The sequence below is a fragment of the Schistocerca cancellata genome, chromosome 8 (genome assembly GCF_023864275.1).
Source record: "Schistocerca cancellata isolate TAMUIC-IGC-003103 chromosome 8, iqSchCanc2.1, whole genome shotgun sequence".
Taxonomy (NCBI): Eukaryota; Metazoa; Arthropoda; class Insecta; order Orthoptera; family Acrididae; genus Schistocerca; species Schistocerca cancellata.
In genome coordinates, this window is record NC_064633.1 from 271,606,966 (window position 1) to 271,629,392 (window position 22,427).

General features: G+C 42.2%; 1 long non-coding RNA gene across 2 annotated transcripts in view; it reads left to right on the plus strand.

Moving 5' to 3' along the window:
• The window catches only part of LOC126095179 (uncharacterized), a 64,601-nt gene extending 53,584 nt beyond the window's left edge, over window positions 1–11,017 (plus strand). For both annotated transcript variants that reach the window (XR_007521918.1, XR_007521919.1), the window contains exons 2-3: window positions 10,327–10,441; window positions 10,595–11,017. This is a non-coding gene — a long non-coding RNA (uncharacterized LOC126095179). The remainder of the gene's footprint in view (window positions 1–10,326; window positions 10,442–10,594) is intronic.
• The last annotated feature ends 11,410 nt before the right edge of the window (window positions 11,018–22,427 follow it).

A 22,427-nucleotide genomic window follows, 5' to 3' on the forward strand; every position in this document is an offset into this window, starting at 1 on the left:
ATGTAAGATCTAGACTTATAAACTATAAGTGTAATAGGCTGATCAGCGTAGTTGGAATTTTATTGCTTAAATAACATTGTTTTCGTGCATATTGTCACGTAAATTATTTTCCTATGTCGTTATTCAAGTAGTATCAATCCCATTCCTTTGTACGAACCGAGATAATCGGAAAATGAACTGAAAATAAAGTGAACATTAATTTATTAGATTATCAAAAGATAATTTTTCCGACTTTTGGGCAATTACGTAATAATGAAATCTTTGGCTGTAGTATGAATAATGTCAGAAACAGAATGATGCAAAAGCCAGTATTAATTTATTTCCTAAAAATAGAGTTACTTTCGTAATAAAAAATTACATAACTTGAACACTAAATTTCACTGTCAAAGCGCAGTTTCTACTTTATAGCTTGTGGCATAATTTATAACTTTTATTGCAAAGAAATATCAGAGTAACTGCTAGGTAAATGACAGTCTTTACGAATGAGTAAATTCAAACAATCTTTCTGTTTGCTACAATTAGAACAGTCAGTATTACGGTGAGTAACGGAACAAAACGTTTCTGTCCACAGCCAGTAAACAATCATACTTTAATTGATCTTTGAAGATTAATATAATATGTTTTATATGTTTGCTATTTGATTATTATTTGACTACTGTGACATTTGTGGTGTGAAGTACATGAAAGTGTGCGTTAGGTACGGTTCCTACGTTATGCCGCCAATAACCATTCTTAGTAAAATTGCTTACGAGTATAAAGTTCAGTGTCAATTTAATTATTCTTGTTCAGGTGAGGAACTGGCGACCGTTGGTTATTTTCATTAATGACATACTTTGAATATCTTTTTTCCCAAATTTTCCACTAACTATTGTTAATTAAAAATTACTTTACGTAATAAAAATATATAAAGTTAACCGAACTATGTTGCTAATCGTCATTGGTGAAGTACTGAGCAGTGACGAATCGGTTATAGCTTCATCTACTTCTCTCGGTTTTGCTGTATTCTTCGGAGTAGATCCCTTTTCCCCACAGATTAGGGACTTAGGTACACGACCATGTAGAAAAGCGTAGTTAGTCGGAGAGATAGGAGGGTTATAGGTTCTTTAGAGTTCGCTGCAGAAGTTTCGCTGGAAAGCCCTTATACAAGGTGACAATTGTTGAACTATATGAAAAAAACGTAAATTGGTTACAAAAAACGGCGTGCACACGCTTTATTCAACATGTAAACGTCACTACAGATATTTGGATTTAGGTTATGACATGTTCGATATGCCTGACATAATTGACGCTGATGTGGCGCAGACGAATAGCGAAATTCTCCATGACCCGCTGAAGTGTCGGAACATCGATGCTGTCGATGACCTCCCGAATGTCTGTTTTCAGCTCAAAAATCGTTTTGAGGTTATTGCTCCACACCCTGTCTTTATTATAGCCGCACAAAAAGGAGTCGCATGTCTTTCGATCCGGAGAATATGGCGGCCAGTCAAGGCCCGTGCCCGTAGCCTCTTGGTGTCCTAGAGCAAGAATACGGTCCCCAAAGTACTCCTCCAGAACATCAAACACTCTCTTGCTGCGATGGAGACGAACTCCGTCTTGCATGAACCACGTCTTGTCGAAATCAGGGTCACTTTGGATAATGGGGATGAAATAATCTTCCAAAACCTACACGTACCGTTCGTTAGTTACCGTGCCATCAAGGAATATCGCACCGATTATTTTGTGATTGGACATAGCACACCATACAGTCACGCGATGAGGGTAAAGAGACTTCTCGATCGCGAAATGCGGATTCTTAGTCCCCCAAATGCGCCAGTTTTCCTTATTGACAAATCCATCCACATGAAAGTGGGCTTCGTCGCTAAACCAAAGCAAACAGCGCATATCAATTCCCATCATGCCCCACGGCCAACCGTGCAGTTTCAACGTCCTAACGCAAACCGTTCATAAATTATGACGATTTTATTTCACATAGTTCAATAGTTGTCACCCTGTACAGGCTCCATACAGTCGCGATCTCTTCCCAAGCGATTTCCTTATTTTTGGATCCCTGAAGAAAGACATTCGAGGCCGTTAATATGCTTCGGACAAAGAAATGCAAGCCTGAGTACAAACATGGTTCCATAAGCGGTTGCAAACATTTTTCCATTAAAGCACTGTCCGTCTTGTCTCACAGTGCGGTAAATGTATTAACAGTTATGGCGAGTACTTTTGAAATAATAAATAGTTTACTTAGTTTTCGTGCCTCAGCCGGTAAAAACGGAACCCTTATAGGATCAATTTGTTGTCCATCTATCTATTGTCTGTCAAGACCCATTTTTCTCAGGAACGGATGGAGGCGTCAAGCTGAAAATTTTGTCTCACATATTAAGGTCAACGATTCATTGGCGGCGTAAAAAAAATGAAGTTTCTAATTCAATGCATTCAAAAGATACGGCCATTTATGTCACATAATTTCGATACTTGAAAACTCTCGTCAAAACCTGTAGATTAACTACCCGTATACATGTCAGGCCTGATGGTGTGGCGGTAAAGCGCGTTCTCGAACCATGGATGTTGTGGGAATAAGTCTCGGTCCTATTACGGATATTTCAGCCTTAGGTTTAACCTGACCTTCGCCTCTCGACGGCGTGAGAATTTGCCAGAAATAAACGTGGTTCGAATTTCATGTTAAACTGTAGGTTCCCTATCCCTGTTTGGATAACTGGTGTAGGTTATGGACATACAAGTGTCTTCATCTATTTCGTTTCAATTGACTACCGCTTATACTAATAAGAAAACGTCAACGTAAGTTGAGAGTAAACTTCTTTTATTAAATTTCAAATCCAAAGTTACACTATTAGAGTAATGATTACAGTAATGCTCAGCTATTCCTGGCTTCATATCTTAACTTAGGTAGTACTAATACGCTGCTAAGTCTCAGTAATAATCTCACTAATTCGTAGGTTCTCCTGGAAACTATTCACAGTAGCACAAAACTATGGATCCTCCAATCCTCTACCAAAGATCTTCTTCTCTCATACAGCGTACCCTCTGATGCCTCAACGTCTCTCGCCGCACTCGACCCTCTCAAATCTGTCCTTGGGTCACCAACAGCAATGTAACACCAGCTCACCCTTTCCCTTCACAGCATTCATACCTCAATACACATTCTTTGCCTCTCTGCTGATTGGTTGTCTCATAGACATCCACAGAGATCTGCTCATATTGGTCACTTCGCCCCCTTCGCTCCCTTACGCACCCAGGTGAATTTCCAAGTACATTACCATTAATAGGGAAATAACACTGCCTACCCACATCCGTTGGGTGTTTTCAAATAGCCTCGGAGTTCCTTCTCCCTTCCGGCACGCGGCACGAAGTGCATAGCACCTTTCCCACACTGTCGCCGATGACCATTATGATGGGAGATATTCTCCTTGCGGCCAAGGTACACGAATTGGACAAAAATACGGGAACACTGCGAGAACTGGGTGCTTAAACATACATGCTGCTGCTAGCCGGGCCTGTAGGTATCGCTGTTGTATTTGACCGCAAACGGACATCATGGTTACTCTACAAGGCTGCGTTATTGCGGAGGAGTAAGTGACCATTTCAGCTGATGAGCTCTATGTCATGGTACAATGTCGCAAGACGGCAAGACCTCTGTTCATACGGCTCACATCATCCAGGACTGGTTTTGTGAGAACGATGATGTACTGTCGCATCTCTCCTGACCGCCACTGTCACCGGCTCTCAATATTATTGAGCCTTTGTAGTCTACTTTGTATGATGATGAGGATGATGTTTGGTTTGTGGGGCGCTCAACTGCGCGGTTATCAGCGCCGTACAAATTCCCAACCTTTGCTCAGTCCAAACTCGCCACTTTCATGAGTGATGATAAAATGATGAGGACAACACAAACACCCTTTCATCTCGAGGCAGGTGAAAAGCCCTGATCCCGCCAGGAATCGAACCCAGGATCCCGTGCTCGGGAAGCGAGAACGCGACAGCGAGACCACGAGCTGTAGACTCTACGTACTTTGGAGAGCAGGATGTGTGATCGCTATCCACCTGCATCATCGTTACCTCAACTTGCCCCTATCTTGCAAGAAGAATGGTATGAGATTCCCTTGAAAAGCATACAGCACTTGTAATTATTCATTCCGAAAGGACTGGAGGGTGCTTTGATGCCTACCGATTTCCTACGCAGTATTAGGCATATTAATGCGCTGTTTTGGTGTTTCCATATTACTGTCCAACCCCTTTAGCAGGCTTCGGGCATTCCCCCTTCAACTAAAGAACTACCGGTGTGGAGCATACTGATATCTTCAGGTTAAAGCCTCACTAAATGAGACCTCACGAGATAGCTTACTTCATTGTTGTTGACTGCGTGATTCCTTTAATGCAGTTATGACGAGTGGTAACACAGTTGAAATAGTGAAAAATTAATAGCTAATTTAATAAACAGATATCCGTTGTAAGGAATTTTTCAGTATCGATCATTTGTGTAAAACACTCCAAGGTAATACTGGGTTCCAGTGAATGAGCAAAAACACACAGTTTTAGTTCATTGCGTAAAATATTAAACCCAAGGCCAAAAAACATTGGCTACATGATAATGAAGAAGGTTACACTCAGCGTCCTCATTTATTTTAGGGATGAGTGTGCGAATGGAATATTTATTGCGTGTATTTTGCGTCTTTTCCTTTGGGGTAGATACTCCAATCTACATCCGCTCAGCATCGTCACCCTCCAACCGTTAGTTGCACACTAGCAAATTACTGATGTTTAATATTTTTCTTGCACTTTCCGTCACTTCTTTTCTTCCTCATCGCCGGCCGCTGTGGCCGAACGATTCTAATTGCTACAGTCCGGAACAGCGTTGCTGCTACGATCGCAGGTTCGAATCCTGCCTCGGGCATGGCTGTGTGTGATGTCCTTAGGTTAGTTAGGATTAAGTAGTTGTAAGTCTAGGGGACTGATGACCTCAGATGTTAAGTCCCATAGTGCTTAGAGCCATTTAAACCATTTTTTTCTTCCTCATCGTCAACAAATTTAATGACGTAATAGCAAGCCGTCTCGACTTCCCACGAAGACGTTTTCCGCGACCAAATTCGTAGCTGGGCTGCGAGCTAACAGCGAAAATGTTTTTAACTGGATAGCGACTTTGCTTTGTCACAACACTAATTCCCACTGTGGCTGTGTCTGCGCCTCGCTTTGCGAATAATACTGACCATAATATTCGCCACTCGCTTTGTGCGTCTTCCGACGGCTGTCTTACGGTAGCTACCGTAAACATGTAGCCGCCTCGTCCATTGGCCGGTGAGTAAAGGGGCAGTGGGAGAGAGAGCCCAAACGGCTGACTCAGCAGTTGTTGAGCGTTGTTATATTACAGCTTTGTATTTCATTCTGAAGGTCACTATCGCCATGTGGCAAGTCCACCCAAGGGAGACAAGAGGAGGGGATGGAATGAAGGTGGAGGATGAGGTTGTCCAATGTGAATTAAGTTCCTCCCTGCACACACACACTGCAATTTTGTTCTCATCCAATAGAAATTAATCGAAATCTGTTCTCTGTTGTGAGAGGACAATTGATCAATTTTTGTAACAAATTATTTTTTAAAAACTGTCCAATCAACGGAAGGATGTTCTCGCACTGCTAAGATGCCAGCATCGATGTGGACATCGACGCTGCACTTACGCCGTGCACCACTTATGCTCGAGTTTGTGGCGATGTCTGTAATTACATTGCCTAGAGCCCACAGCGCATTATTCCTGTAAATCTGTAATTTCATATATATATATATATATATATATATATATATATATATAGTTCCTGATATCAACATAGCCAAGCTGTATAATGAATGGCAGCATTAACATGAGCTAGTTATAGGATCACATAGACTCTATAACAGAGTGGTTGTCAAGTAACTTTATTTTACAACAAATGGAAGAATGAACCGTCAAATTTGTTGAATGTAGTGAGCATTACAATCAGAAATGGCATGGACAGTGTTATTTTGTGTCATGAGATAGTACAGAAGAGAGAAATCGGCATTAATGGTTATGTCATTGTCACTCCTGGCCAGAATGTTGCTTGAGGAAAAAAAGGGAAAAATAATTATTTTCCTTGCATCCATTAACATCTATATTTGGAAATAAATTGCTACCAACACTCCACTAAATACAATTTATTAATAGCTATCGATAAATCACCCACCCAGTTGCATGAGAACTTTCATTTCATCACAAACAATGCTGTTTACAAGAACATCTGTATGTGCGTTGTGAGTTTTATGCAGTGATAGTATTCGAAAATCCACGATATAGTGACATTGAAGTAATGTTATCCCTAGATGAGAGGTATCATCTATGTGCTGCATCAATGGAAATTGTTGCTTTCTTCTGCAGAAACAGTCTCTCCGCCCAGTGAAACTAAGCCATGCTCACCTTGTAGAGACTCGTGTTAAATGTGTGCATGTGTTTCACTGTACCAAATGGTAAACAGTCTGAATGTCATCCCTATAAAGCTTGATGCTCTTACGGTGAAATAGTTTTTTCGTCTACATTAGCTCAAGTCTTGAAAGTTTAGTTATAAACACCGTGTAAGACCGCTATGAAACACTAACAGCAGAAAAAGATTGAAAGGAAGAATTTTTGTTATAGGGCTATTCTGCGAGTAACTACATTCCCAAAACAGCGTGTTTGTCAAGTCACTGAAGCCATAATCATCAATAAATATTTATTTTACAACAAATAACATAATAAATCAGCAAGTTTTTTGGAGGCTGGAGAACATTGTATTCATCATTTCAAAAAAAAAGAAAAGAAAAAAGCCATCACAAGCTGCTCTACCGCCTTCATATAGACAACTGAGGAGCACCTAAGAACCCAGTATCGATGGCAGATACAGTGAACTTCCATACACTGTAATAATGGGGTAGCATATGCAGATGATGTGGTAATCAGTGCTAGAATTACAGAGGCTTTTACATCAGCTTTCAGAGAGTTTGAAGCCGCTGCCAAGAACCTTGGTCTAGAAATTGGCGAGGCAAAATCTAAGTTCATGGTAACTGAGAGAATTAGACGAAACATAGATGATAAAAATCCAGTTAAAAGAGTACAGCTTTGGAGGAGTAGACAGTTTTATATATCTTGGCTCAGTAATAACATCAGCAAACAAAGTGGAGGCAGATATAGCAAATCGAATTAAGGCTGCCAACAGATCATATAGAGCACAATACTCCATGCTCAAAAGTAAGAACCTAAGTAGAAAATCAAAGCTGACACTTTACAAAACAATGATCAAACTATTTCTTATGTATGGCAGCGAGGCATGGATACTGACGGAGGCTTCAGAGAAGAAGCTAAATATCTGGGAAATACCCACTTATATATAATCAGAACAAAACATACTAAAAATCAATCATGAAATAGTCCTCCTGCATTTCTGTCTGACAGATACTTAGAGAAATCAAGAAGCCCCTAGAAAACCTTGCATCAGTAAAATCAAATGGAAGGAAGTGAGTTCCATTTTCAAGAGCACATAAATCCAGTGGGTCTGATTACTGGAAGAATGTTGTATGGTTGTATCTACTGACGAGGTCCGCCATATTAGCTGAATGGTCAGCGCTTTGGATTGCCATGCAGGGGGACCTGGGTTCGATTCTCGGCTGGGGAAAGAGATTTTCTCCCCTCAGAAACTGGATGCTGTGCTGTACTCAACATAATTTCATCCCCATTGCTTACGCGCAGGTCGCCCAATGTGGCGTCGCACTCAATTAAGACCTGCACTTGGCGGCCGAACTTCCCGACTGGGAACTCCCGGCCACTGACGCCATACGCTCATTTCCATCTACTGACAAGAGTTGATGTGAGCATTTTTAAGTCAAATAGGCAGTAACAGCATTAAGATAAAATAATTGTGAAGTTGAAGAGAGAAATATCAGATCCAGATGATGGAAAGTGTCGAACAGTTTTTTGTGGTCGAGATATTGTCGCCAGCGAAGAGTATATTACACCCTGATCACGATGACCTTGGTTAGGACACACATGTACCGCCAACATCAGTTCCATGCACTTAGCAACCATCCCATCTTCACACAGCACCAATTCAGGAAGCCAGAGAAAAAAATCATTGGAAATAAACTCTCCAAGTATTCGAATTCTTTGTTGAAAATAATGCACTTTGGTGGGACACTGCCATAATGTTCTTTTTGTTAAACAATAATACACTATGCTAACTATTCATCAGATGCTCAGCATGATGTGTGTGTGTGTGTGTGTGTGTGTGTGTGTGTGCGTGCGTGCGTGCGTGTGTGTGTGTGTGTGTGTGTGTGTGTGTGTGTGAAGTGACACATCCAAGGCATGTAGCAGAGCAAAATGATGCCAGACTCATGGGGAGATAGCGCAGATGCTGATATGCGTCCATGAGAGACATGCCATGAGCTCGCCTCATACCTGTAATTTTACATGTCACCACCAGCTTGTGTGCTGTGAAGATAAATAAACTATCAAAGCACTCGATTAAATAACGCACCATTCTACCTCATGCTGAAAAAAATTCTACTAGCAAACATTAATAATCAGTAGCCACGACATGTATATTGATTCCAAGAGCACAGGCTGTTTTACAACATATGTGGCGAAGTGTTGCCTTCTTCCCAATATTGGCATTACAACTCTTAAGTTTGCTATATTACAGGCAACTACTCATAAGAACCCTCCTTTTATTGATAGTATTTTTTTTACTTTTTTCCTAACATAGTTTAAGGATGTGTGTATTGAGGTGAAGTGTTGCCTTCTTACCAATATTGGCATTACAGTCGGTGAGTGTGCTATATTATGGCCAACAAGTCATGAGAACGTCCTTTTATTGATAATAACTTTTTCTTTTTTATTTACATTGCTTACGGATGTGTATATTAATTTTTTATTATAGAAAAAAGGGGTTAATAATTACAACACTGCAGATAATTCCATTATTCCTTCACTGTTTGTACACTTGTCCAGATCACCTGCGCCCAATTGATGATTCACTTATGTGGAGTAGGGAGAACTTTCCTGCAAGCATCCATCAGAGGAATGTATTCTCAGGTGCCTTTAGCACGACTAGAGAGACGTGATGATGGGAAAGCACATGACAGTTTATTCGGATACCCAGAAATTAGGAGATGTATAAGCACGAATACTGTTCAGGAAACAACGTCACTGTACCAGAAAGGTATGAATATGACTCAGCTGAGGGAGCTCCCCAAGACAGTGTGTTGTATTTTCTGGAACTATTTGCCATTTCTGAAATCGCCACCAAACAATAAGTAGCAATGAACGCATCGAGTATGGAAAGACATGTGGTGATACTTTATTGGATTTACTCTGTAATCAAGAGATGTATATTGTGGAGGATGCAGCTCTGACAGTGCTATGGCACAAGTGTTCCCACTATCACTGCTTTTTGCTAAAGATGATCACTCACTGTCCTCAGTGTATGGTTTTACAGATGCATAAAAAAAATATTTTAGTTCAAAATTGTCTTATTCCCCATCAACCAGATCCGGCAGATAGTAATTCTAATGCTTTATTAACGATGATTTTACATGAATTCGTCACATGAGTCTAGAGGGGATAGAGGACCAGAGCAATGCGCTGCAGTACCAGCTGGTAAAATATTCACACATCTCTCTAACATGAGCAAAACATGAGAATTTGTTTTGGATCCTTACTTCCTGGACTTGTAACATTGTAATAAATATTAATACTTACCATAAAGACAAGGAGGTTATGTACCAGCTCTCCAACTATGTGTTGACCCTCAGTCTACATATGAGATATGCAGCAGTTTCTGGTGTGACAGAAAGAAAGCCGGCCGAAGTGGCCGTGCGGATCTAGGCGCTACATTCTGGAGCCGAGCGACCGCTACGGTCGCAGGTTCGAATCCTGCCTCGGGTATGGATGTGTGTGATGTCCTTAGGTTAGTTATGTTTAATTAGTTCTAAGTTCTAGGCGACTGATGACCTCAGAAGTTAAGTCGCATAGTGCTCAAAGCCATTTGAACAGAAAGAAAATCATTCAGCGTCATATCAAAAATTTAATCTAGTGTGGGGGTAGTTCATACACACACTAATAATAATGTGGAGTCTCATATTTTTATTTTTATTTAGATTCATATACAGAAAAACATTCATCTAGGATGGCCCTGCTTACATATCTATAAACTCATGGAAAGCTGTATTTAAGTGACTGTGTATCACTAAAATTAATGTGTTTATTATGATCATATTTCAACAGCAATAGATGGTAAAAATAATGCTAATTCCTACAAAAAAAGCTCTTACAGTTGCTGAAATAGGTCTCTGGCACAGAGAGGACGAGGAAAGCGGAGGTCCACATTTAACACAAACAACAATATGCCTACATGGGATGAACATTACTGCTACTTCTTCCTGGGAGAAGCTTTTACACAGGTGGGTAGTGATGGAACCTCTTACAGTTTTGTGACACTCAGATGCTGTTTTAAGAAAAAAAATATTGAGGTTTAATGTAAGCCACTTGTCTTGCAATAATTTTCGCATCTTTGTTCTGACAAATAGTATCCACAAATTCTTTGACCTTTACAGCGATTATGAACGGGCACTTCGAAAACCAAACAGCATGTTCAACCCACAGATCGAATGTTTCTTCCTAGCAACCCTAGAAGAGGATGCAGCCTGGACCCCATCACCTATATATAAGAATCCAGCCTCACTTAGTTTTTCAGGGCTCTGCTTAATAACTAACAGCCAGCCTTTGAAGAAAGCTAACCTCGCTCATATGTTGTATTTTTAGGATGGCCTATCCCAATGCCTCACACATCAAATATTGAACTACAGTGAATTACTGAATCAGGGATTGAATGTGGTCATATCTCCATTCTAAATGCACCCACAATAAATGGAGAAAACTTTATAATAATGCTTGAGCCATGATACATCTTTTAAAATAAATAATGCAACTAGCTCTACCATCACCTTTTTTTGGTTGCTATATCACTCCCCTGAGTTATCTGCCTTAACAAAAAGGCAGTGAGTAGTGTACATCCTTTCCTTAATTACTGGATAAACCAGACAAAATTTAAATTTTACAATAAGACACTCCAAACACAAGGACTGAAAAGTGGAATTATATATGGTACCCCACATTTTCAAACCACCTCATAACAGATCACTGCCCTACTAACGTCAGTAAGCAGTAATAATAATTTGTAGATAGCTAATAGCCACCAACCACAACCCCCGCCCCCGCAAAAAAACTTTAAGGTATAAAACCCTTCCAACATCATCAATTTTTTTTTAGTTTATAATACAAGGCCTAAAATTTCCGCTAAAGATTTTGCCTATTTGGGTGCTCCAATACAGTTGTAATTTCAGTCCTTGTATTCCTCAGGATGTCACAAACTCCTTTCTTGAAGTAACCTTATCACCTCCTCACAGTAGACGTCCTGTGTATGAGAATATTGACCCATCTGAATGAAGAAAAAGAAACTTAGTTCAATTTGCCAGAAGTCTGTACATTCGGGTGTTGAGACCAGCTGCATTATGATCGTGCACAACCGCCTTTGCTCAACATCGAAATCTTCTGATATCAGCACCACTCTATCGTTCTGTTCCCCTATAACATCACTTACAGGCTTCAGGCATGTATTTGATCTATATTTCATATGCTGCTCATGAAGAACTGGAGTAATAATTTTAGAGACATTCTCTCTGTGGCGTCAGAAATGACTGCGATCGATGGCTGCATGTAGCCAGGGACCTGTGCGTTCCTCTCTGAATATTGAAGAATATATGAACAGATGCACACTCATCAGTCAGAAAGTGAACTTTCTTCTTTTCCTCCATGTTCGATTCCTCAGAGTTATCAACAAATGATATTCTGTATTTATTTATTCAGGTCACAGGCGTCCACTGCTTCAGTGAGCGGTCGCACTGCATGTGTCAGCTGTGCAGTGCGTTTTAAGTTCTACGAACCACTATGCAATGTAATGTCTGCGACGCACGGATATCAAGATCAATGTAGCGTCTCGATGTTGAGGAAATTTCAGTACCATGATAAGCCGACTCGCCATGAAATACAACCAATACCTCTAAGACTGGCAAAGTTTCTATAATATTTATATATCACCTACAGCAGAATACTATTAATGATCTGCTAGTTGATATGGTTGTAAGACTCAGAACCCGACCCTCACTGTCACCAACTATCTAGTCAAAAGAATGTATTGTGTGAATACATATCACACATTATTTCGACCATAAATTAATTACATTCTCTTTGTAACCACCTTCCATTGGTATAAATGTTAAGCAAAAATAACAACGCTTGTTAATTGATGTCAGAGATTCTACTAAACCACGATCCTGCTATTGCTGAAATATACTGTATAATGTCAAGTCCTCAGTTACATCTTTCATTTTCAGAGCTTGTATCATGTTCTGCAGCGGACTACAGAAGTGTGCTACATGCTTGAAATGCAAGTTTGGTGTCTCTATATAGAATTTCGTGGTGTGTTATCAATATCCTGGATTGATGGAGAAAAAATGTCTCTGTAGCTTAAAAAAATACAGCACCCACGTTGTTTGTGCTTGCAATCTCCTCCTAGTTTGTAGGTATATATTTAAAACTATAGGTAGAATGACTACACTATCACCTGAATTAAGGTAAGTGTCTGATGCCCTAATTATGATTAGTAAGGAACTTTTTTCTCTATTTATATTAACACATTAAAACCATTCAACCTCTTTAGACGTAGTGGGATTTGGAAATCGTACTAGTTACATTTTACGCAGCTATTCAGATGGTCAAACCAAAAAAAACTTTTTTTATTTATGCATTACAAAAACAACGTTTGTAAAAAGAACTCATCCTTCTCCTTTCATTTGAGAATGTATCCAGGAAAAGACAAAAAACACTAGGACACTGCACTCCACAGCATTGGCATGATATTAGATGCGTAAGTTCGTAGCGTTTTTGTTTTGCATGTTGGTATTCTGGATGATAGGGTTAATTTATCGATTATCATTTTTTATTTGTAGTAGACTGTTGCTATTTACTTATTGTCATTTGGAGATAGTGACTGGAGCTGTGGATGGGAGAAAATGGAGTGCTAAGTCGGGAAATCGGAACATTTCCAACATATTCTTCTGTTTGAGTTCTCTAGAGTGGTGACAATTCTGGAGGGAGCATGAAACATTTGCGACGTGTAAGGGGACAATGCCATTGGACAGAGAACGGCAAGAAAAAGGTTTTTTCGTTTTAAGGAGCATTGTCATTAGGGACTCACCACGTTCATAAGACCTTCGGGGTAGGATGAAGATCGTTTAAACGCAATAATACACAATGACCCATGTCAGTGCAACGAGAACTAGCAAATGTGATGAACTGTGATCTGGTGAGGCATTTGCATGTGATGGGGAAGGTTTATAAATCAGGTATATGGGTGCCGCATGCTCCAACCACAAAAACTAGCGGGTGGCAATATGTGCATCTCTACTTGCTCGTCATCAATTTGGATCGTGGACAACACCAACCATTCCTATCATGTATAGTTACTGGCGATGAGAAATGGTGTCTATATGCTAACATAAGGAAAGCTAAGGAATGGTTGAGCCCAAACAAAGCAGCAACTCGCCGTACAAACACCTATACGTACCCACAGAAAAATGGTTCAAATGGCTCTGAGCGCTATGGGACTCAACATCTGAGGACATCAGTCCCCTAGAACTTAGAACTACTGAAACCTAACTAACCTAAGAACATCACACACATCCATGCCCGAGGCAGGATTCTAACCTGCAACCGTAGCGGTCGTTCGGTTCCAGACTGTAGCGCCTAGAACCCTCGGGCACTCCGGCCGTCGTACCCATAGAAGATAATGTTGTGCAACTGGTAGAACAGTGGCAGTGTGGTGAACTACGAGATGCTTCCCCGAGGTGTTACCACCTCAGTCAAAAACTGAGACGTCTTGCAGACGCAGTCCAAGAACAATGACCAGGGGGACTGCGTTAATTGACGCTACTCCACGATAACGCCCGCCCGCATGCTGCTTGACTGGCAATAAACGATGTACAGGAGCTGGCTGGGGAAGCCGTCCACACTCACCTTATTCACCTGACCCTGCGCCCTCAGATTTTCACTTTTTCCTCTCTCTATCGAACAGCCTTCAAGGAACTTCCTTCCCGGGTGAAAGTGCTCTCCGTACTCAAAACCACGTGACTTCTACAGTAGTGGAATCGAAAAGCTAGCCAGCGTTGGCAGACTGTTGAAAATAGTGAAGGAGAATATGTTATTGATTAGTAGAGTCTCTTGTTATGTGTCACCGTCATGTTTGTTAAATTTATGAAGAAACGCTATGAACTTGTGCACCAATCCATTACATATAGTAAATCGCAGTTTTATGAATAATTCAAGTTGAGAAGTTATAAATGGCATGGACGAAACATCCATACTCTACTCCGCATCCTCCTACTCATCGATTTTCATTATTAGTACATTCGCCTTATTTTCGTCATGATACGCTTCCATATATTGTGGTAGGGTGTCAGTTACGTCTTACTCAACTATCTCCAGTAACTCATCCATTTGCGCATCCGCGAATTCGAATACATCATCGACGCCAATGCCTTATATATGAGTATAACTAATACCCCTCTCCCACAACACAGATTGTTTTAATGAGGTAAGCAGGTAACATGGAAGGCTCTAGGACAAAAAAGGAGTAAGCTATACCTTATGCTATGAGACAGGAGAGTGCTACAGAAGAATGCTAAAGATTAGATGAGTAGATCGAGTGACTAATAATAGAGTACTGCCGGCCGCGGTGGCCTCGCGGTTAAGGCGCTCAGTCCGGAACCGCGAGACTGCTACGGTCGCAGGTTCGAATCCTGCCTCGGGCATGGATGTGTGTGATGTCCTTAGGTTTGTTAGGTTTAAGTAGTTCTAAGTTCTAGGGGACTGATGACCACAGACGTTAAGTCCCATAGTGCTCAGAGCCATTTGAACCATTTTGAATAGAGTACTGACTCGAACTGGAGAGAGAGAGAGAGGAAATTTATGGTATAGTTAGAAGAAGAGATCACCAATTTGGTATTGGATGGTAAATAAAAAAAAATTGTGGACAGAATACGGTAAGTGGGTTTCTAATGGAGACCAGCACAGGATGGAATAGTGGGACGAGCCTCTTCGGAGTGAAGACCACAATAATTTAGTAACATTTCGGGAACATCTGCTCAGATTCTTTCCATGTCACTCGACCTTGAGCTCTGAATTGTAAAATAAAGCCATTGTCATGTGCGATGCCACAGGAAAGATACCTGATTTGGAATATCTCACGCATACCAACCAGTAAACTATTTTCGTGTTGGAATCTGCATAACGTGCAGTGCATGTCAATCATAAGATTCCTTTATGAATATGGATTGAAAGTAAAATGGAAACGTGGAGGGAACTTCTATGAACGTGTGTATGGAGCGCAGCACTGTATGATGAATTTATCCACTAACTGCTCTCCAGCGTTGTCTGTCGGAGACTAATCATCCAATATTACGGGGCGATCTAGTCCAGAACTTGATTCCATCTCTGTATCAAGTGACTGCAACTCCTCGCTGTCGTTGTCATCTGAGGTGTATTTACGATCAAAATGTCGGTCAGACTTCCGACAGTAGTGAACGACATATTTCAAAAAGCACTGGTGCCACTGACTCCCTCCTAAAGAGAGACAGAGAGAGAGAGTTAGTGGGGGGTGAGGGTGGGGCGGAGTGGAGGAGGATGCGGCGTCAGGCCTTACGAACGCGGAGTGTGAATGTTCACATGGAGAAAGAGAGAAATATTGTAGCTGTATATGAGGTTGTCGGGAGGTGAAAATCTTCTCTGTACACATCAGTATGGTGTGCCGTAATAGTGCGAAAATACATCGCCGGGAATTAACCTGTAAGCTTTTTTCTCACTGCAGAATCCAGCCTGTTATGAATCGCTCCATATACACTCCTGGAAATTGAAATAAGAACACCGTGAATTCATTGTCCCAGGAAGGGGAAACTTTATTGACACATTCCTGGGGTCAGATACATCACATGATCACACTGACAGAACCACAGGCACATAGACACAGGCAACAGAGCATGCACAATGCCGGCACTAGTACAGTGTATATCCACCTTTCGCAGCAATGCAGGCTGCTATTCTCCCATGGAGACGATCGTAGAGATGCTGGATGTAGTCCTGTGGAACGGCTTGCCATGCCATTTCCACCTGGCGCCTCAGTTGGACCAGCGTTCGTGCTGGACGTGCAGACCGCGTGAGACGACGCTTCATCCAGTCCCAAACATGCTCAATGGGGGACAGATCCGGAGATCTTGCTGGCCAGGGTAGTTGACTTACACCTTCTAGAGCACGTTGGGTGGCACCGGATGCATGCGGACGTGCATTGTCCTGTTGGAACAGCAAGTTCCCTTGCCGGTCTAGGAATGGTAGAACGATGGGTTCGATGACGGTTTGGATGTACCGTGCACTATTCAGTGTCCCCTCGACGATCACCAGTGGTGTACGGCCAGTGTAGGAGATCGCTCCCCACACCATGATGCCGGGTGTTGGCCCTGTGTGCATCGGTCGTATGCAGTCCTGATTGTGGCGCTCACCTGCACGGCGCCAAACACGCATACGACCATCATTGGCACCAAGGCAGAAGCGACTCTCATCGCTGAAGACGACACGTCTCCATTCGTCCCTCCATTCACGCCTGTCGCGACACCACTGGAGGCGGGCTGCACGATGTTGGGGCGTGAGCGGAAGACGGCCTAACGGTGTGCGGGACCGTAGCCCAGCTTCATGGAGACGGTTGCGAATGGTCCTCGCCGATACCCCAGGAGCAACAGTGTCCCTAATTTGCTGGGAAGTGGCGGTGCGGTCCCCTACGGCACTGCGTAGGATCCTACGGTCTTGGCGTGCATCCGTGCGTCGCTGCGGTCCGGTCCCAGGTCGACGGGCACGTGCACCTTCCGCCGACCACTGGCGACAACATCGATGTACTGTGGAGACCTCACGCCCCACGTGTTGAGCAATTCGGCGGTACGTCCACCAGGCCTCCCGCATGCCCACTATACGCCCTCGCTCAAAGTCCGTCAACTGCACATACGGTTCACGTCCACGCTGTCGCGGCATGCTACCAGTGTTAAAGACTGCGATGGAGCTCCGTATGCCACGGCAAACTGGCTGACACTGACGGCGGCGGTGCACAAATGCTGCGCAGCTGGCGCCATTCGACGGCCAACACCGCGGTTCCTGGTATGGTGGGTCTGACACACCGGTGTCAATGTGTTCTTTTTTCCATTTCCAGGAGTGTATATATATATTACAGTTGTCATGCATAAGCACTATAGACAATGCGGAATTGTATCAACTAGCATTCGCAGAATTTGCAAATGCATTACCAATGCAGTTGTGGGTATCAGTAGACGGTACAGCCTCCCCACCCCCCCACCCCCCACCCCCACCACCACCCTCGCCAACCACCTCCACCTCATCTAGAACGTTATTATTTTATTATTCAGTCATAATGATTTGTAACCCAACAGATTCCTGATAGCAATGTAGTTGACATGCTGCCACAGACATTGGTCGATAATTAACAAAAATGGTTCAAATGGCTCTAAGCACTATGGGGCTTAACAGCTGAGGTCATCAGTCCCCTAAACTTTGAACTACTTAAACCTAACGATATCACACACATCTATGCCCGAGGCAGGATTCGAACCTGCGACCGTAGCAGCACCGCGGGTCCGGACTGAAGCGCCTAGAACCGCTCGGCCACAGCGGCCGGCATATCGCTAGTCACATCTGACATGATGCGGTTATTCATTGATGTATTACAAGACAAAACGACTACACGAGAACGAGAATCCAGTAGAACGAAACAAAGAACCAATCCCTGAGTAGTTTGGTTTATGACTCGTCGTGTTGTTCCTGTCAGCACAAGTTGATGCTAGCGGCGCTGAGTCAGCTGGCCGGTACAGTTGTACTCGCTCTCTTCTCGTCGCCATGTCTGCGAGCACTGATCCTTTGTCATCTGTTACAGACGTCAGAAAGACTTTCATCTGTCTGTGTGGTTATATATACATAAACATGCGGGGATAACTCAAATGAAGACCCTAATTAATTGTTATTCTGCATATGAGGTTACACAGATAAACTACAGATACATCATTATTCGACACAGACCCAATGACACATAATGCATGCAATACATCGCTTGAGAAGTGCATGGATACCTGATGAGAAAATTGTTTTGGTCGTGACTGCAGCCATCCGCGCACCGTATTTTTCATCTCTCCATCGCTTCTGATATGTTTGTCTCCCATCTAGCCATCCAAGCACATGCAAAATCACCCGGGACAAGATGTAGTACGATGGGGTGTTTGACACATTCATATTTTATATTCCGCATTGTTGCTACGATTGAATGGGCGATATGGGGATGAGCATTATCGTGTTGCAACAACAGACCTGAACTCAGAAGTCCTCACTTTGTCCTTGATGGCAGGATGAATGTGATCTCGTAGCAGAGTTGAACTTGAATTAATGGACATTTTTAATCACATTTTCACGTAATGCGCCAAAATTTCCCCTCCTGAATCGCAAACAGAGTGAGTATGCCTTATCCTGCTGATGGCTGAGTGTAGATTTTTCTTTTTGCTTGCTCGATTTTTTAGTTTCAGGTTGGAGGTAGTGTACCCATGCTGTAACAATTCAGTCCAGAAATTCGTTACCTTCGACCTGGATATGATGTATAAGTTCCTCTCAGGCACAGGCGCGACACTCTGTCAGTTCAGTAGTCATTTGACGTGGCAACCATCTTATGGACACTTTACTGAATAGCAGCGCGTCACGTACAATATTGTGTGTTCAACCAACACTCATCATTCGTTTGTTTTAATAAGTGTAAGGGCGCTGATGACCTCGCCGTTGGGTGCCCATAAGATCCCAACACACACACATACACACACACACACACACACAACCGACACTCATATCCAAAACAGTTGCTAATTCGTTTACAGTAACGAGCCGCTTATCCTTCACAAACTCTTCCATTGCAGCATAGTTTTCATTCGTCAGTGGGCGCTGTGTCTGGCTTGGGCGTGGATAGTCTTCCACAGAAGTTGTGTCTCTTTTAATCATTATGCACCACGCACGTATTTGCTGAAGGGCACACGCAAGCCACCGTATTGTGATATCATCCTGTGGTGCATTTCCACACGTTTAACAGCTTAACTAAAGAAAAAATTTTAAAGTAAAAAAAAGACAACACAGATCGCTGCTCCAACGCAGTGGAAGTTGTCTTTGGGGCGGCCATCTTTGCCTTGACACAGCATCTTTTTCTGTGGTACAACAAAAGGCTGCCAACTGTTGATCATTTGTCGAAACACAGGGATAACTCCTGTCAACAGTCAAACCGACTCTACAACTTATAGGACTTATATTACAGTTGTAAGGTTTTCAATTGAGTCACCTTCATATACTGAAATACAGAACCAGCTCTCGTGTTACATGATAGATTATACGTACTACAACCAAGTAACTGTAATTACACTACAACATATCTGTTATCAAAAATTCCCTTCTAATTAAGACTCTGGTGATTACACTGCTGCAGAAACTACATAGGTGCAGCCACAAAAACAGGTTGTAATAGTTGCGTATACTGTTTAGTTTCCTCTCAGAGATAATATTTAGGTACTACCTCAGACACTTCTGGTTACACAACGCTTGCTGAGTTTTCCTTCTACAAAATGTCAGGCAGCTTGTACGCATCTGGGGTGCACTCAGCCTCGTGATGCCAATTGAGGAGCTACTCGACCGAATAGTAGCGGCTCCGGTCAAAGAAAACCATAATAACGAGCGGGAGAGCGGTGTGCTGACCACACGCCCCTCCTATCCGCTTCCTCAGATGAGGCTGACACGGCGGTCGGATGGTCCCGATGGGCCACTTGTGACCCTGAAGACGGAGTGATTTTTTTTTTTTTGTATGCATGTTCATACCCCGCATTTCGATTCTTAGTAAACACACACAGTGCATATTGCATATGGTCCATGCTATCCTTGCCTTGTTATTCATGGACAAAGCACAGGAAAAATGACTGTGAGTTTGTCTGCGTTAACTAATCGTTCTAACTTGGCATTACAGACTGTCTGTGATTCGTATGTAGTGAGCTGTAATAGAATATTCGGTAAACACAGAACCTTTAAATTTTAAATGTATCTCTCCATATTCTGCGTGACACTTTTTCACGTGCTGGAATCTTTGTAAATGTTTTTACACCGGCAAATAAACCTGCCACAAATCACGGGGTCCTTCTTAGATATTTTCGATTTATCAGTTAATCCAACTTGGCATGGCATTAGAGTAGCACTTGACAAGCAGTTGAGATGGAGAACGTCTTCTTAGCTACTGCCTCTGAACAGACTGCAGTCTGTCATGGGTCTCATTTACTGACCATAATTTTGTACTTTCTTAAATTTACATTTAAATCATTCTAAATGAGGTACGTAAGTGATGCCAACAGTTATACATGATACATCACTTCCATATTCGAACAACACAGTGCATCATCAAGCTCTAATCGTTTTCTAATTGTTGTGTTCTCCAGAGGATACGGCACACAGCTATACATAGAAGAGCGCCAAACTATCTCGTATTGAGGTACAACTGCTAAGGCTAGTTACCAGAAAGAAAGACCTTTTTCACGCTTCCGCTGTACGACACTCAAACTGTTCGCAAGTGGACATCTATCCAACAAATGTGGATATAAGTCAATGCACCACCCCACACAGTTGGTTTCATCCACAATATTAATGACAGTATTAGGAAAATCAACAGTATCTGTAGACAGCATCAGCTGCCGTCAAGTAGAGCCAAACTAAACTTTCTACATGTGATCGTAATTATCATTCACTGGATTCAGGACTTGGCTAGAGTTAAAACAAGCGCAATGCAAGTGAACGTTGATCTACTGCCACATACCACCGTCGTAGTACAGTTAAGTATTTGTAATGTTTCCATTCAAAAATTCCTGTAAATTGTTGCTAATCTGTGTTGCCTTCATCTTATATCACAGTGTTGTTTAACCCTATTTAGCCGGGTGACAAGGCTGCATATGCACTACGTGCAAGCCAACTACCTCATAACAACAACTTCAGTGGTAACGGGTACCCTTCCCGCAACCTATATTTGACGCGAAGTACATTTGCTGAATACATGACAAGTCCTCTGAATGTCTCAGCAAATGCCATAAGAGAATGTATCTCTACGAACATCTTTGTCAACTACGAACAATCTGAAAAAGCTGGCGATATTTTCTGTTGGGCGCTATACGATAATAGAGATAGCCACTGTGTTGGAGAGGTAGAGTCGCCTCGACAAACGGAACAATTAAAGGTCTCTCATGACTGAGATGATGTTAGACCAAGTACTACTATAATGCCGGTCGAAGTGGCCGAGCGGTTCTAGGCGCTACAGTCTGGAACTGCGCGACCGCTACGGTCACAGGTTCGAATCCTGCCTCGGGCATGGATGTGTGTGATGTCCCTAGGTTAGTTAGGTTTAACTAGTTCTAAGTTCTAGGGGACTGATGACCTCAGACGTTAAGTCCCATAGTGGTCAGATCCATTTGAAACATTTTTTAACTACTATAACTGTCGATTGCAGGATGGCCAAGACACACGATACCAGCGCATCTGACCGCCGTCAGATCGTAACTGCCGCACGTATTAGACACTCCGATTCCAGGCATTGGAGTCTTCCTGTTCCATCGTGTCAATGTAGGGCCGTGATTGCCATCCGGAATCATGTTATTGCTATGAGGTACTGAGATACGGAAAGTTTACAAGCCAAGATCGCTAAAAATCATTTTATTGGATAACCGGTTTCGACAGAGCTGTGCTGCAATAGAATGAACAGAAGTTGATATGAAATATTTTACAGTCATGATGTTATAAATTGATGAACTGTCTTAGTACATAAGCTATGGAATTATAACATATCTTATTTTGTCACAAGACATTGACCAACAGTGTTGAAAGTCGCTTCAGATTGCAAATGCATTTCCCACTACCATGAAGATCACTAGACATCGCCATGTCAAATGTAAGAATATTATGTACAAACATAAACGTAAGCATATTGCGCCGATAACAAGTATTCTTGTTCACCACCAGCTGACAACTGACAGAGGAGTGGTATAAACACAACGACCACAACGTACATCCACCAGGTGCGGTTGACTGGATATTCGTCTTGTATACAGAGTAAGACATTGATATATAATTTCATACAATTGGTAATACATCATTAAGGACCGTTTTTATTTACATTATTATACAATCCAAATCAGAGAACTATAGAAATTTTGCATATAATCA